At 38.5% G+C, this 18,784-nt stretch overlaps 1 protein-coding gene across 4 annotated transcripts in view; it reads right to left on the bottom strand.

Annotated features, from left to right (window-relative positions):
- Window positions 1-18,784, bottom strand: part of Plppr1 (phospholipid phosphatase related 1) — a 281,312-nt gene that overhangs the window by 112,379 nt on the left and 150,149 nt on the right. The window lies entirely within an intron of this gene.

Genomic DNA, 18,784 nt, shown 5'->3' with positions numbered 1-18,784 from the left:
CACACTTGCAATATTTCCTCAAGAGCTAAAAAAATTGGATAAACCTAGAACGGTCAGCTTTCTTGACATTCACTTGACTAGTAAAGAAAACTGCATTGCCAATTGCTCAAAATATGCTGCAGGTTTTATCCCATGCATTTCAACAGGTTGGACCACATCAATCACCAAACATCAGTCACCCATGAATTGGTTGACCCTATCTTTCTGAGGTACAGACAATGAAAAGTAGCTTATTTAAAGAAAGATGCACAGGTCCTTGGGCTGTGCACGTGCTGGTGAATGGATCATGCCCCCTAACTAAGAAAGGACCTTAACCAAAGATATAGGTAAGGAGCAAAAATATTTCATCCATCCAGGTTGGTCCTGTCTATAACATTAGATATATCCATTTTTATATTGAAATACCCACGCAGCACACATGTCGACTAGACAGAAAAACTCCCTGGGGAAAAAAGTCTGCCTCTTTGAATACCAATGGACCTCATGTCTTATTTATTTTGTTTCATAGGAAGCTTTGTAGTTAAACTTGGAGTATAGTTTCCTTAAATAGAATGCAGAACACTCATGTTCTAAAACTTTCATGTGTTAGAATAACCTGGAGGTCTTGCTGGAACGCTGGCTACCAGGCCTCTCCAACTCTTAGGAGAGTTGATTTCTGATTCCTCAGGTCTGGACTGGGCATTGAGAATCTGCTTTTCTTACAAATTCCCAGGTGATGCCAATGCTACTCATCAGGGACCCTCCTCTGAGAGCCACAGGTCTAGTTCTTTAGCTTTCAGAGTTCGCTGAGAGCAGACCTCTTTCTCTGTTCAGTACTTTTCACAACTGCTCAATAAATGGCTGTTAGTGAACAAAGAAGGAAACTGAGGCACAGAAAAACTAAATGGTATGCCCGAGTTAGATGCTTCTTTTCCTTTTAGACTGGTCAAAGGGGAAGCCACTAAAGAACAGATTCTGTCTTTGTAAACATGAAAGGTACCAAATTACAGTTTACACCTAATAGAAGTTGGACGGGCATAGAAAACGTCTCCAAAGTCTTCCTTAGGATTCCACCAAAACAGAATGGATCAAAATAATCCTAATAAAAGATAATGTTTTCATCTTTGGGAAAACTGTTTAGGATTTCAGACTTGGTGCCACAAGCACATCTCATGGGACATGAGGCAATTCTGTGTCCGTGCCACACATCAGAAAACCAGAAACATTAGTGCCTTTCTTTTGCTAAACTGAGTGTGCCTTTCCCCACTGCATTCTTTCAGTGATACCTTCTAAGGATGGTTCTGTTCATATAACCTTTTGCTTCTATTTTTCTTTACTGTTAGAATCTGCTGTCACCAGGTGAATAAATGGGTATGTTCATTGTGTTCTACTGAATAAACATCTGGTGTGTTAATAAAAAAAAAAGAAATTTTCTATTTCCTTTTTCTGATTGTTGTAGAAAAAAAAAGGTAATTTGGAATTACCTTTACAAATGCACTAATTTATTATACCCTGAGGATATTATATTCAGTGATTTAGCAAAACTAATCTGAACTAATCACAGACATACATTTGCTGAGACTAAGCAAATTTTCTAGTAGAGAGCTACTTAGCCATTTGGAACAAATGAAGGTTGAGGTATAAAGATTAAAGAGTAGCTGCAATATCCAAAAGAGGTTAAGAGTGTTTTTAGAAACATCAGCACAAACTGACTAAAATGCAAAGAATTCCGAATAAAAGGAAAAAAACACTATTACAAGGCAGCAGAAAACCCACCGCTACCAAATTCTCATGGTCAAGGGACATTCTCCAGGAGTCTCTTAGGGATTCTTACTCACTATGGAAGAATCACACCTCAGAGCTTTTGTTTCTATCCAGGAGAGCCAGGTAAATAGTGACTGCCCATTCCCTTCCATCCTGTCAATGAAATATCCAGGGTACACTGGCCCTTTTAAAATTCTAACTATATTTTATAGACCAGACTTGAAATCTCCACAGCCTACTTGACCAATGTAAATGAGTGAAACTGAGAGAACATAATAGGGAGTAGTGGGACTCGGTTAAAAAAAAAAAAAAAGGCCCCTTTGGAAAGGGGATTGCACGCAGCTTCAGGAGATAGTTGCTCTATTGGATGTGATCCCAATGTTACCAGATCTCCCAGTTTTTCAAAAAAGTATCAGAATCTGCATTTTCACGAAGCTTCCTGACAAAACACTGTATGACACAAACAAAATACATCTGTAAGTAGGATAGGGCCTCCCACTTTCCATTTGGGACCTCTCCTTGGGGTCCTGGAAGTCCTTCTCTGGTCCTACATTCCTGATTTTGAAATTTCTTCTATGTATCTCTCTGATCCTGATGTATTCCGTGCTCCCTTTGAAAAGCACTCCTGTTATCAAAATGTCTCACAGGCTCAGAATTCTTCTTCCCCTAACTCCTTGTGGACTAGGCAGTTCATTCACTCTGAATAGGGGCATCCATTGTTGCATAGTTGGTAAAAGAAACTGTACTAAGGAGAAGTTCAGGTGCCATTCCCCAGAGCCATCCCCCAACTTATACCTCACATCTCAATCTTATCTCATACACCTAGAATGAGTTTCCAAAGATGCATGTGAGCTCTAAGAAAGAAAGCATTCTACCTAACTGCTCAGAGTATAAAGACTACCAATCCTCAGCTGGGCTTTGAGAAAAACTGAACCAAACTATAAAGCATTTGCAAGTTCAAAGTGAGCCTCCGTAACTTAGCAAGGCCCTAAGCAACTCAGTGAGACCCTGTCTCTAAATAAAATACAAAAAAGGGCTGGGGATATGGCTCAGTGGTTAAGCACCCTTGGGTTTGATCTCCAGTACTACCCCCCCACTCCCCCACCCCCGAAAAATACAAGAATAAAGCATTTGAAGATAGCTCTGCTTAATTCTTCCAATCAGATAAAGGATAAGGGATAGCCTTAGTAATAATTTTGCAGGTCAGTCTAGACTAATAATGCTTGTAGTTCCTCTCTGTCTTATTCTCTTCCATTTCCCATAAAGGGAACAAGCATGGGAAAGAAAGAGGGTTGGATATTTTTCTTTAAGGGTATATTTATTCATTCGCTGAACCAATGCCTTAAATTTGTCAGAGATGGAAATTACAGTCTTTGGAGAGACAAACACACATTATAAAAGCAAACAAAAATTAGAGAAATGTAAACCACTTATTTAGGTATCTACTGCTTGGCCACACTCCCAACCTAGAGTAGACAGTGTAAATGGTGCCCCTTTTTTGGAAGGTTCCAAGGAAGGTAGATAGTTATGTTCACTAAAAGTCTTGGATTAGCAATGGAAGTCTACTCTGTGCCATGATAGAGGGTGCCAAACCTAGTGACCCTGCCCTGGCATGTTCTTGAAGCACCTCTGTGTCTTGGTCCTGGAGGAAAGAGTACCTTCAGGTACAGATAGTAGTTACAAGGGAATCTAATCATCCCATTAGTGGTTAGACATTCAGTAGATTAACAGGTGATCCTAGGTGTTATAGTCAAGGGCTGAATTAAATTTTAATTTCAAACCCCTTTCATGAAGAGACTCGCCTAGCAAAGGATCCCCTTTTACACAGATCCTTGTCCCCACTGCCACCTCTGTCCCCTTGCTGTGGAGCAAGAGAATCTGAACAATGTGCTCAGGACGCAGAAGCAGAGAATAAGACAAGCATCTAAAGATTCCAGGAGAATTTCAGACTGCAGATGGAATAAGTGAAGTCATGGGTCAATACATAAAGACAGCGAGCATCTTACTACCCTCTTCAGATACACTTCTTGAGAATCTTTTGACACAAAAGACTGTATTCAAAGGTGAACCTCTAGAAAGTTAATCAGCAGGCTGAGGGCATGGGCCCTGGAACAGAGAGAGAGAGAGAGAGAGAGAGAGAGAGAGAGAGAGAGAGAGAGAGAGAGAGAGAGACTCTCTCTCTCTCCAAACTGAGTCCTGAATAGCTTTCTTTCCCTGAGTGTGGACTTAGACATTCATAGATAATCTATTCTTCTTTTTATGAAATCCTAAGTTAAAAAATCACTGTCAGTAGCATTTAAACCTTTTTCAGCTAACCCCATCACTTTTTAATTTAATAAACAAATGTAGCCTCATATCAGTGTCTGGCATAGGTCCCAGCACAAAGAAAAATTTCAACAAACATGTGTTTATTAAATGTTGGTTGAGTAAAATCTCTGATTGAACACTGTTAAGGTCATAGGCTTGCCCGTGACATGCTAGACCTTTTACATGGCTAATTTGTTGCATCCAAAGGCTATGGCCTATGTGAATTTAATAAACATAAAAGAGATGAACATATAAAAGAAAGTGTTTAAATGCATACATGCCCCCAAATGTCTTTGGGGTGAGCTTCTCATACTATTGGCTTTTTCCTGTCATTCTGTAGATGGCAAAGCATTACTTATCCATGATTTACTTTCTAGAAACATCCAAGTTCTGGCATTAACAAGACCTCTTCTTGTGATAGAGATTTTTCAAAAATGTTTATCATATGAGCTTCTCTAAAATAGTTTTTCTCAAAATCATATCCACCCATCAACAGCCTGCATCACTCAGGGAAACAAGCTTTAAAATGTAGATTCCTGTCAACCACTCTGTCTGAATCCAGACTTTCAGAGGAGAGTCAGGGATATACATTTTCAACCCTTTATTGATTCTCATGCATACTAAAGTTTCAGAACCACTGTTCTAATACCTTCTGGATGAGGAAAGTCGACCTGTACAAAGAAACAAAAACATGCATTCAACTTAGGAAGCTCCCTTGTATGTACATAAGGATTTTAGCAAGCATTAATGATCCATTTTTTTTCTTACTATAGGGATTTAATATCCGGGAAAACACAAGTATCTTAAAGGTTTCAAACCTGGCTTTAAGCTGGTTACCACACACATCCTTTCCCTCCAAAGACAGAACCTAAATTTCAGAGACCCTGGTAAAATTGATCATCATCCACTTTGTGATTGGTAGACTTGAATGGACAAGTGAACAGTTTCTGGTATGTCCATGTCCCTAGTTATTAAAAAGATGCAAAGCTGAATTTGACTCAAATGTCTTTTGTGACCTCAAGCAATCCTATTAGCCCAAGAAGAAAATACTGACATCCTGAAGAAGCTTAGAGATCCTTTCAATACTCTGAGGTTCAGTTTGGAATGGGGCTATTCTCCATGGAGGTGAAAAGGTGTCCCTGGTGGCAAAGCCCTATTGGAAGGACCTGGCTGTGGTTTTGCTTTCTCAATGCGTGGGGACAGCAACAGCAAAGTGGCCGTTCATTTGGCTAGGACTCAAATCCAAAGCTAAATATACTTTGCATCTTCAACTGGACATCAGTCAAGCCTAGGCACTCAGGTGGGAAGGTCAAAGTCAAGGATGTTTGGGGTAGTGCTGTCACAGAACGTGACTCTTGCTCCTTTCTAATATCTCCACCATGATGTGATTTTCGTCTTTGATGGATCTTGAAATACCTCTTTTCCTTTATGCAGAGTGTGACAGTATGGTATCATGAAAAACCAGCCTCTACCTCAGAGCAAAGCCTGTCCAAGGAAAGGACATGACCTTTGTCCTTGGAAAGACCAACAGAGCACTCCTAGGCACATTCCCATCCTGCTAAGTTGTTTATCTACAAATAACAGGAGAGATCTGCTGCCCCAGGTGTCCCTGACTCAGTCAGGCTAGGTGGAGATCCATAGCAACCCCCCAGCAGCCACCAATCAGCATGAGACAGGAAAATACCTGGGATGCCAGATGACCCTCCCAGTAGTTTATGGTGGTTAATAACATGTTGGGAAACCATGTAGTTTAGCACAAACACCCCTCTTGGCTTAAACCAATCAGTTCAAATGAATACCCCTTTTGTACTAACCAATCACCCTTACCCAACTTGTTCCCACCAGTGAATGTGCTAATCATGTTTTAGAGTTGTTATTTGATTTTCCCACGGTGTGTGATGATTTGCTATGATGTATGTGAAGTCCCTTCCCTCTCCAAAAAAATGTATAAAAATGCTGCAAACCCTGGGATCAGGGCCTCTCAGCGTCACCAGTTGCTGTGTGTGTGCACGGAGGACCGAGCTAGCTCGCAATAAACACCTCTTTGCTGCTTTACATCGATCTTAGGTCTCTGGTGGTCTTTGGGGGTCCTGAATTCGAGCATAACAATTCAGCAAAGTGGCAGGATATAAAAATCAACACGCATAAATCAAAGGTATTTCTGTATATCATCGACAAAACTTCTGAAACGGAAATGAGGAAAAACACCCCATTCACAATATCCTCAAAAAAAATAAAATACTTGGGAATCAACCTAACAAAAGAGGTGAAAGATTTATACAATGAAAACTACAGAACCCTAAAGAGAGAGATAGAAGAAGATCTCAGAAGATGGAAAAATGTACCATGTTCATAGATAGGCAGAACTAACATCATCAAAATGGCGATATTACCAAAAGTTCTCTATAGGTTTAATGCAATGCCAATCAAAATCCCAACGGCATTTCTTGTAGAAATAGATAAAGCAATCATGAAATTCATATGGAAAAACAAAAGACTCAGAATAGCAAAAGCAATTCTAAGCAGGAAGTGTGAATCAGGCGGTATAGCGATACCAGATCTCAAACTATATTACAGAGCAATAGTAACAAAAACAGCATGGTACTGGTGCCAAAACAGGTGGGAGGACCAATGGTACAGAATAGAGGACACAGAGACTAATCCACAAAGCTACAACTATCTTATATTTGATAAAGAAGCTAAAAGCATGCAATGGAGGAAGGATAGCCTCTTCAACAAATGGTGTTGGGAAAACTGGAAATCCATATGCAACAAAATGAAACTGAATCCCCTCCTCTCGCCATGCACAAAAGTTAACTCAAAGTGGATCAAGGAGCTAGATATCAAATCTGAGACTCTTCGTCTGATAGAAGAAAAAGTTGGCTCCGATCTACATATTGATCTAACAAATTCCTTAATAGGACACCCATAGCACAAGAGTTAATAACAAGAATCAACAAATGGGACTTACTTAAACTGAAAAGTTTTTTCTCAGCAAGAGAAACAATAAGAGAGGTAAATAGGGAGCCTATATCATGGGAACAAATTTTTACTCCTCACACTTCAGATAGAGCCCTAATATCCAGAGTATACAAAGAACTCAAAAAATTAAACAATAAGAAAACAAATAATCCAATCAACAAATGGGCCAAAGACCTGAACAGACACTTCTCAGAGGAGGACATACAATCAATCAACAAGTACATAAAAAAATGCTCACCATCGCTAGCAGTCAGAGATATGCAAATCAAAACCACCCTAAGATAGCATCTCACTCCGGTAAGATTGGCAGCTATTATGAAGTCAAACAACAGCAAGTGCTGGCAAGGATGTGGGGAAAAGGGTACTTTTGTACATTGCTGGTGGAACTGCAAACTGTTGCGGCCAATTTGGAAAGCAGTATGGAGATTCCTGGGAAAGCTGGGAATGAAACCACCATTTGACCCAGCTATTGCCCTTCCGGACTATTCCCTGAAGACCTTAAAAGAGCGTACTACAGGGATACTACCACATCGGTGTTCGTAGCAGCACAATTCACAATTGCTAGACTGTGGAACCAACCCAGATGCCCTTCAATAGATGAATGGATAAAAAAAAATGTGGCATTTATACACCATGGAGTATTACGCAGCACTAAAAAATGACAAAATCATGGAATTTGCAGGGAAATGGATGGCACTAGAGCAGATTATGCTTAGTGAAGCTAGCCAATCCCTAAAAAACAAATACCAAATGTCTTATTTGATATAATGAGAGCAACTAAGAACACAGCAGGGAGGAAGAGCAGGAAGAAAAGATTAACATTAAACAGAGACATGAGGTGGGAGGGAAAGGGAGAGAAAAGGGAAATTGCATGGAAATGGAGGGAGACCCTCATTGTTATACAAAATTACATATAAGAGGTTGTGAGGGGAATGAGAAAATAAACAAGGAGAGAAATGAATTACAGTAGATGGGGTAGAGAGAGAAGATGGGAGGGGAGGGGAGGGGGGGATAGTAGAGGATAGGAAAGGTAGCAGAATACAACAGTTACTAATATGGCATTATGTAAAAATATGGATGTGTAACAGACGTGATTTTGTAATCTGCATTTGGGGTAAAAATTGGGAATTCATAACCCAGTTGAATCTAATGTATGAAATATGATATGTCCAGAGCTTTGTAATGTTTTGTACAACCAATAAAAAAATTTAAAAAAATAGAGGTGACACTACCCCCAAATTATTTGGTACTGACAAAGTTGACAGAGTTGATACTGTTTAAACATGTATCCACAGGAGGCCAGTAAAAAAAAAATCAATGATTTGAAGTCTGAAGGTGATCTAACATTTCTTATAGCTCTTGGCAGATTCCATTCAATTCTATGCACTAAGAGTTTATTGAGCATTACAGCAGAGGCAGCTAGTGCACCCTGCCACATAGTCCCTTGGCACAGCTGTTTCTTACAAGAATAATTGTCCCTGAGGGTTTTCTGAGGTTCAGGAGGACACTGCCTACCTGCAGGGCTGACCAAAGTGCCTGGAAATCAATGCCTCTGGCAGCAACCATCAAACAATGATACAGAATCATAAGATAAATACTCTGCTTTCTCGTCCCTCAGTTGGCATGGCTGAGGTACAGTCCAGGTGGCCTCTCAGAAGTCTCTAGAATGCATTGATCCCCAATTCTCCACAATGAGAACCTGCTCTTTAATGTACCTTACATTAGTTTCATTCAGTTTCCCTGCTCTCTGCAGGTATTTTCTAAGATTCCTACCCAGATACACTACTTGCATTCAAATTCTTATTTTAGAGTCTGTTTCTAGAGAAATCCAACCTGAGACACATCTGTGCCAATCACTGTTCTGTAGTATGCATCAGAGGATTTGAAAGCAAAAGGGATGTCCTTTGTTGGTTAGCTTCTTCATTGCTGTGAAGAGGTCTCCTCAAAAAATCCATCTGTGAAACAATGCGAGAATTGTTCAGAGGTGGGATGGTTGGATTATGAGGGTTGTGACCTAATCAGTGGACTCATCTGTTGATATGGATTAGGTAAGTGATAAATATAAGCAGGTAGAAAGTGGTTGGGGGAGGTAGGTCACTGGGGACATGCCTTTGGGGTTATATTTTGTTCTTAGTGAATAGGGTGCTCTGTCCACTTCCCTCCATCACACCCTTCCACCATGATGTTCCGCCCACCGTGGGCCCAAAGCTATGGAGTTGGCCATCTATGGACTGAGACCTCTAAAACTGTGGGCCAAAATAGAAATTTTGTCCTCTGGAGATACATGTTTTAAGTAGTATCAACCGTCACGTCTTCTAGTTACAGAGATGAAGAAACTCACAACAAAGGACATTGTCAAAAGGCTGAAGCCAGGAAGAATGATGTGACTTCTACATAGGTAGCCACATGTATCAGACAGCAGAAGACAAATTTGAGGGAATATACAATAAAAACATTTTTAAAAAATGAAGAATTCTCACAATGAAGAGTGAAATTTGCCATTAAGAACTTAGTAATGACATTCTCCACAGCATCAAGAAGTCGAATGGCTAAGTAGTAGCATTACACATATTAGATAAACAATTGAGGTCCTGATTTGCCTTGGAAATGTGTCAGAGAGTGTGTCATTACTTACACAATGCAAACTTGGATGATCAATCCAGAGGGGAGAAATTTATACAACCAGAGCTTGCAAGAATAGGCACATAAGCCCCCAAACTGATTGGACAAGATTAATTATTTTGCATCTTGTGTTTGATGTGTCAAAACTATCTGTTTTCATTCAGTTCTGTCAAAATAGAATAATTTCCATAGAAAGCAAACACATGAAACAGGTAGATTCTGTGTATGTCATTAGGTTGACAATTTAGCCATTTGAGTTTTCACTCGAGTTAGTGGCCATGCCAAAGTCAGTCAAATATCCCTGGGCTGTAGACCCACAGAATCCTGTAAATAACCCTCTCTCAGACCAAGATGGGTTACTGAAATAAAATAATGAGAATACAGCAGCTGAAGAAACCATGTGATAAGAAACCTCAAGGGCATCCCTGAGGGGAGACAATGCTGGCTTTTCATAGTGTGTGCTTCTAGCCTAGCTTGTGAGTTAATGATTACTGAACACCTTCCTGCCATGCGCTAGACACCTTAAAAATTCAGTTTTTATTTAACCTTAAAACAACCTAGTAAAAATCAGGTGTTATTATTATGCTTTTATAGATGAGAAAAGTGAAACTCAAAGATGCGGAGCAACCTATTGAAGTTCATATGGATATTTCATCAGTGTCTCAAATTCAAACTTTCCCAAATTTTCATGCTGTCTTCCTTGCGGATGAAAAGTACACCAATATTTCAGCTTCAAAGTGATTGGTCTCAGAAGATGAGAAAAATGAATTTGAATAAATGTCAGCTGAGAAGAACTTGTATTTTAGTACTATGGTGCTGAAACTTAATGGCCAATGTGATAGCATTAAGAGATGGGGCTTTTGTTTTTTCTTTATTTTTTTTAGTTGTAGATGGACACAGTATCATTATTTATTTTTATGTGGTGCTGAGGATCGACCTCACACATGCAAGGCAGGCACTCTACCACTGAGCTACAGCCCCAGCCCAAGAAGTAGGGCTTTTAAGAGGTTATCAAACTATGAAGGTTCCACCCTCATGAATGGGATTAAGGCCCTTATTAAAAAGAAAAAATCCTCTATGCCTCTTCCAGTTCTCCAGGCCTTGAATCTGTCTATCATGTGAAGATATGGCTTTCGTTCCCCCCAGAGGACACAGTAGAAGTAGTGCTATCTGAGAGAGAGAGAGAGAGAGAGAGAGAGAGAGAGAGAGAGAGAGAGAGAGAGAGGCCTCCTCATGGACACCAAAGTTCTTGGTATCTTGATTTTTGGATTTCCTAACTTTCAGAATTCTAAGAAAACAAACTGATGTCCTTTATAAATTATCCAGTGTCAGGTATTCTATTATAGTAGCACAGACTAACACATTAGTTAAGTCAAAAAACATATAGTTTGCAGAAAAATTAGTCTTTAAACTGCTTTTTTTGTCTAAGCATTCTTTTGTCTATTAAAAAATTAATTCATTTCTATATTACCTAAGCTCTGTGCTCTGTACATAAAATTAACATTTCCCTTAGAAAATCTGAAGATTTTTAGGTCTGAAGATTTTCTCAAGGAAAACTGTAGGATTTCAGATTCAATGACTAGAATGCACTGTTTGGGAAACTGCTGAACATGCTAAATCTCATAGAAAGATGAGTACTCATGTAGAAATGATGGCATACAATGAAAAACAGAATTGCCTAAATGGATTCAGTTTTAAGTAAATGATAAAGCACTCTGAACCATCTAGCTCTTAGATTTAACAAAATTACCTTAATCACTTCTCTCAAATTTTTTTTTCTGTCTTCCCATTCTTCAAATCCTAATACTTCATTCTCTTGGAACGAAGCTTTTCTACTCCAAATATATTTTCTGTCTTAGTTTGGATTCCTTCCAAAGTGGATTTTGAGACAATGACGTAGCTGCAAATAGTTATTTCTGAATTGATCCCAGGAAGCACATTAGGAATACGGAAGGGAGAGAAGTCAATAACTTGCATTAATGAGTGAGTTGTCATTATGGGCACCTGACATTCTATTCTGCATGGGATCTCTCAGAGACTATACCAAACTCCCCCAGAACTATCCCACGGAGGAGTGAGGAAGCTGGATTACTTATCCATCATCACCCCTCCTTCCCTGGTTGAGGGTTGCTCCTGGGAAAGTTAAGGCCTAGTGAAAACAACAACAGGGCCTAACAGGTTTCTATAGCTAGAGAGCAGCCTCAGGCAGAGGACAGGGAACCCTGTTTGCAAGGGTCCTCAGGATGGGTCAAGAGAAAATGGAAAGAGCACTAACAGCACCTGCTATCCTATGTCCACTGATGGGAAATTTGCACAATGAGCTTCTGGATTGATTTCGTTCTCAAACTTTACTGGACATTGGAATGACTGCAACATATAAAATTGAATCTCTATCCTCTCTCCTTACTATTCTGATTAAGATAAATGGCTGGGTTCATGAACCCAACTTTAACAAGTACACCAATCACTCCACAGCAGATGGTTTCTGCTCACACTCAATGACAGAATGAAAATACTATATTAGTGGAACCAGAGACCATCAACTCCACATCATGTGGGCTAACCAGTATCTCAGAGAGAAAAATCTCTATCTGATCACAGATACCCCAGTTTTCTCTGCTCCACTTTTAAAATACAGCTGTTGTTCACAAACAGAATAGAATGAGTATGTTAGTCCAGTTTTGAAAAATCACACATCCAATTAATGCTACATCTAGAAAAAAATGATCGGATCCTCTTGTACTAGAGTGGTCATACTTTTCCAACACATAATTTGCTGAAGGAGTGAACTTTTGGGGAAAATAGAAGAGTTGACATTGGGACAGAAAATTGCTCTATATATACTGTTTATAAATCTCAGGAAAAAAACTGTTCAAGCCACTCTCATGGGGAGCCAACATATAAACTAGTGTAGCTTTGCAAAGTACCAAAGCTAGGCCAACATTGTCTTTTCCAGTTTCCCGAGTCACCCTGAAGGGTGACATGGTAGCTCTAAAGGCAATTTACTATGTTCAGAAATTAATCAATGATATGGAACTTCTTTCAAATCCTTCTCATCTGTACCCTGTGTATTATGAAAAGTGAGCCATCAGGGCCCTAGGTCGTGGTACTTATTTGTCTGAGAAAAATATTCTGCATTCTGGGGAGAAATGGTATCTATCGTAAAGAGTGAAAATGTCTCCTTTCCGTGGCTTCAGGGTTTTACCACCATTTCCACCATTCAGTATCACCAGGTAAGGTATAAGCTTAAAATAACCAGGAATATTCTTGTTTCCCAAAGCTTATAGGAAAAATAAACTACATAAGATAGCCTGCAAGGTATTCCACGATTTGGCCCGTGTCTCCCTCGCAGTCTCCCCTGTCACTTCTCCCCGACTTATCCTCTAAGCTCCAGCCTTTTCGAAATACCTTCTGCTCTTCAAGTTCTCTGTAACTTCTTAGGTCTTGGTCCATGCCAAGATGCTCCTTATTCTGGAGCCTTCTTCCCATCAGCCTACTCTTTCACCTAAACAGCATCTTACCAGTCACCAGGAGTCTAAATGTAACTTGGTCCTGCTCCTTCCCTAGCTTCTATACAAAGGTGACTCAGAGCTGTTGAAGAATCTTTGCAGGCCTGGGCCTCCTATTCTTGAAGGCTCCTCCCCGCATTGTGTTAAGTATACTAAGATATACCATACTGCACATTCAGCAACTGTTCTTGGGTTTTAGTCAGCTTTGCATTGGTGGGACCAAAAGACCTGACAAGAACAACTCCAAGGAGGATAAGTATATTTTGGTTCAGTTTCAGAGGTTCAGTCCATGGTCAGCTACTCCACAGCTCTGGGCCTGAGGGGAGGCAGAACATTATGCCCAAAGGGTATGGTGGAAAAGGGCTGCTCAGCTCAGGACAGTCTAAAGCAGAGAGCTCCACTTGCCAGGGACAAGTACCAAAGGCACGCCCCCAGTGATCTACTTCCTCCTGCCACGCCCACCACCCCATAGCTATCACTCAGTACAAATTATTAATCTATCAAATGGATTAAACCACTTCTTAGGTAACAGCTCTCATAGCCTAATCATTTTATCACTGAACATTTCTGCATCGTCTCACCTCATATTCAAGCCATAATACCTTGTTATAAACATTTTGAAATAAATTTTATAGTCCTGCTTTTGAAATTTGGCTAATGAAAAAATAAGCTGCCATTGATTGTGAAAGGGTCAAGAGTCACGGATTATCTGATCTTGGACAAGTAACGAAAACTCTCTGCATCTCAGTTACCCTGCGGAAAACAAGAAGGGGCTGCATAAATGATCTACAGCATGTTTAGCACAAAGAGTCTATGCTACTCTCATGAACTATGAAATGTTTCTAGTGGTGGTCAGTGCGTGGGAGTAGAACAGGGCACGGATTTTTTATTGATGTAACATGCATAAGGAGACTGAGAACCAGGTTCTGTGGCCATAGCTGCCAGTTGAGTAGAACAAGACAGTAGTTTCATACAATTGTACAAGAAATATAGTTCTAAAGCTAAAAACAAGGATAAATATTTATTTCACATAGTCAACAATTTAACATATTAACTTTAAGAAATTCAAGCATTTTTTACATTTTCTTAAATAAGACCAACAAATGAAACATAAAGTAATATTTATATTAATACCACCTAAAGCTGGCATTGGTGAAGACTACATAGAATGTGTTGTAAAAATAATCAAGTGCGAGAAAGAACAACCCTCACCATTTTTTTTTCTAGTCATTCTATTCTAAAAATGATGTAAGACTTTGAATTTTTTGCAAATATAAATAGTATTCAAATTGCAAAGAGTACTGTATTTCTTTAGAAAAAACACACATTGATAACAATAAATCTTTAAAAAGGAGTTCTTCTTTTTGATTAAAAAAAGTGCAAAATTTGTGCTTTACAACCCAACATTTAGAGTCAGACATCAATTTTTGTGCATATCTTTTCTTTCTAGGCCTATTGTTGTAGGGCATATAGGCATATTTCCAAAAGGCACCAAATTTGGTGTGTGTGCTGCCCATTGTGTAGACAGGTTATCTGGCTTGAAGCCTGAAATATCCAGTGTGGTGACTCTAACACACCTGACATGTCTGAGAAGTTAGTGAGGCTGCTAGTCTACAAAAATACTTCCCATCAATAATCTACCTGGAGAAAGTGGAAGAAAAAAATCAAGGTAAGAGAGATGCCTTTAGATACTGGTCCTTCTACAAGTACATGGATTCATGCCTAAGTCGTATGAAATAAGGGCTGCAGACATAACTTAAGACACAGTGTCCCACTGATGCTCAGGGGACAAAGCAGACATCAAGTGTGGGAGCAGGGCTTCTTCCCTCCTGTAGAGAAAACACTAGCAGCTCAATATTAGCATCCCTCTGGGAGCAGCGCCAGCGATAGCAGAGTGAGGAACCTTTACATGGTTTCCTTGCTTGAGGAAATGGATGTGCATGGCTAGAGTGATGAAGAAAAAGATGGCTTTTGTTATCCAGAAACTCACCTAGGAGAGTACATCGTGAGCATATGTGGCAATCCCAAGCTTACTTGGGGAAGCCTATGGGGCAGTTGGAGTTCTCTATGAGCAGGTGTGAACAACAGAAGGTGATATTTTAATGCTCATTGAAGCTATGAATGCCATCCTTATTCACAGGTTGATGAAGTCTGGTTAAACTTAGATTACAACTGTTTTGAATCCATTCTCTTCACTTTTTGCATACTTATCCAATTGGCTGTTTCCTTATGGAATTATGTATTTTTTTTCAATATAATTTTAATGAATGCATAATGCTCTATGTATGAATCAACATGGACTTTTTCATCAGTGTCCTATAGTTTGATATTGGAGCTTTATTTTTAATAGTATAGACAATTTTATGATAAATTAATCTTATAGCAGAATTTTCCACATTCATGATTATTTCTATAGCTTAGACTTATTAGGAGTATACTTTGGGATTGAAGGAGAATATAAAGTTTCCAAAATTTCACTGCACACTGTCAAACCACTATCCACAGGTTGCAACTTATACATCCTTCTCTTAAAGTGAGCATTCCTCTAAAGTCTATTTTTATAGGCTATGAGATACATTAGATTTTTAAAAAATAAATGACACTGTTGCACTGGCTTAGAAATTCCATGGAATTTGGAACTAAGGTGTAAAAGAAATACAAGCCATAAATACCAATGATCACTATATCCATGATCACCTAGACTGGTTCATATTATATTTATAAAAGGATGAATTCTATGAAAGAAAAAATGCAGCAAAAAGCAAATAATGGATTCATCTTCAACCTGAACAAAATATGTTTCAAGAGACAAGACGCTGTCTATTATGTCCCTGAAAAATATAATGTATCTAAGTTCAGAGTCTGTCAGTATCTTGGTGTGGCTATCTGGACTTACGCCCCATGGAAGAAGAATGTAAAATTCTTTGAGGACCAAAATATTGATGTATCCATCCCAAAATTATGAAGAATGCTTGGTTTAAATAATGTTTAAATAATGTTAATTCTCAGGAAAACTAAGAGAGAGCATGTTACCAGATGATATACAGCCCAGGAACAAGGTAGTCCAGAGAATGACAAAGTATGTGGTAGATTGAAGAAAGCATTCTAGGGTAGAATTTGGGAAATGCCACTTGGGTATCTATGGTCCTTAGTCAGGCTGCCATCTTTGGAACAACATGATTTGAAGTCATAATAAAATGTCAATGTCCTCCCAGTCCAGTCACTCTTGTAGAGTTAGAGTCTCCTGTCACATAGCAAACTGATCATTGCTTAAACTCACAGTTTCAAAGAAAATCTTTCTATCAGTTCTATTGGCTATATAAATCATTTAGTATATTAAAAAACTCAACAAACACTTGCAAACATCTCTATGAACTAGCCAAGTAAAACCTTTTCTTATCTGGATGATTTGGGACTTTTTAGTAGGAAGAAAAATCATGAAGATACTGTGGTAGTCACTTAGGCTGTGAAGAATCACTCTCCCTTCAATATATTTGTAGGATGTAACCTGCTTCTCCTTCTGAAATGGAAAAAGGCCACATTTTGTGTCTTTGGGTAATGAAATGTAAGTGGAAGTGACTTATATTAATTAAATATGAAGCTTTAAAAGTCTGTGCTGTGAATAATCACATTTTCTTATCTTTACCAAAGTGACCATGGAAACATGTTGAGATGGCGACTCCAACAGGATGGTCCCTGAGAGACTGTAATAAAAAGAGTTCTGTCATTGACATACATAGGACTTGCAGTGTAAGAAACTGGATTGTGTTGTGTGAAGCCACTGAGATTTAGGCAGAGTCTATTATTACTGCAGAACCCATCCCATACTATTAGATTTATGCAGAGGTTATTTTAAAATACCAACTCATAAGATATAGGCTAGGTCAATCTATATACTTGTTTCAAACTCCTATACATTTATGGCTATGGTAGCATCCAGCCACAGCCTGTATTCAAATATCTTAACATTTAAAACAGAAATGTAATTTATTTCAGTATTTTGAATGTGTTAAGGCACAAAATGAACAATTTTAGAAAATTGTTTAGATCTTAGAAAATTCAGTACCAAATTCAGCTCTGTGGTCAACCTCTAGAGAGGCAAAGAAGAGAATAAAATCCTACAAGGGAGAGTACACGGGCGCTTCATGCATGTAAATTATGTTTTATTATTATTTTATCTAAATATGAACCAATGATGTCAAAACAGTACAATTTATATACCTAGGTTGTGGTACTTAAGTGATGATTATGTTATTTTCTGTGATACAAAGTGAACTTGAGATCACTCAAAACATATTTTTACAAGAATATTATTTGACAACAATTATAGAAAGCAAAAGTATTTCTGATTTATATCAGTTAACCCACTCCAGCAAACAAAACATTATTTCTCAAAGATTTCTAGATATTTGAGATTTATCTAAATTAAAATATAAAAAATTCTTTAAGTTCTTAAAAGAAAGTAGATTATAGAGAGGAAGGTTCTCATTTTGATATTTTCATATCTAAATTCTGGCCTTTGAACATAAGAGTAAGGATGTCCTTACTCATACTAGTTTTCCAATGTAGAAAGTTCATCTCTTCAACATAACTGAGACCAATAATGAAGCCTACACATACATAGTGGGAGAAGCATGAGATTTGCATTTATGTTAAATCAAAATCCTAATTCAAACATGTATTGGCTGTATTGGCTTGAGTATGTCTATTAACTTCTCTGTATTTCAGTTTGTTTTCATCTGAAATTTTAAAAACAAAATTTCTATCACATAAGGTCAATATTATTCAAGTGATATTTTAAGTCCTCCATTTTAGAATGTCATATATGGTGTCTTTAATGATAGCATACCATTATTTGGTGATATGAAAATCTGAACGACAGATGGCTTACATTTTGAGATACGTGCCGTTATTCATTTCATTAAAATATTGACAAGAGCAAAGGAGCTCTCATTCTGACCTCATCCCTTCCCCATTCAAAATCCACCCATGGTACTTTACAGCACTTATCAGTGACATTTTCTGGGTTTAAACTGAGGGTGTTCATTATTTTCTTATACTTATTAGAAATTTGTGTTTCCCCCAGAATCAGATTGGGTCTTTATTATTTTGGAATGGCAGGTTGGGGCATGAGGACAGACCATGATGGAAAACAGGAAGGAGGGTTAGTGGGGGAGTCTTAGAAAGCCAGGTGTGATGGCTTCTCTAGACCAACTCCGCATCCTTCTCTTGGGCTCTAAAGACCCGATTCTCTCACAGCCCCGTTTTCTCATCTCCTGAGTTCTTGATCTCGAGGGCCAGCTCCATTTTTTTATTCCTGTCTTCTTTTCCCTTTGTAATCATTTATTTTAACTGAAATCTTGATTCCAAAACATCTAACTTAGACTCAATGCTGAAGAACAGAGGTAGCCTCACTCACTGGGGAGAGAATCTAAAGACAGGAAAAGATCTCATTTTTAAAATTAACACTGGCATTTAGATTCTATGAAAAAAAAATAGATACCTGAATATCAATATTGTTCAGGATTATACATACTAGTTAAATGATGCTTTAATGAAAAAAAATGACTTTTTAATTAATATTTGTCTTTGCACTTTAACAGGCCCATGACCGTTTCATT

The sequence above is a fragment of the Ictidomys tridecemlineatus genome, chromosome 4, assembly GCF_052094955.1.
Source record: "Ictidomys tridecemlineatus isolate mIctTri1 chromosome 4, mIctTri1.hap1, whole genome shotgun sequence".
In the NCBI taxonomy this organism is placed as follows: domain Eukaryota; kingdom Metazoa; phylum Chordata; class Mammalia; order Rodentia; family Sciuridae; genus Ictidomys; species Ictidomys tridecemlineatus.
This window is presented reverse-complemented; position numbering and strand designations above follow the sequence as displayed.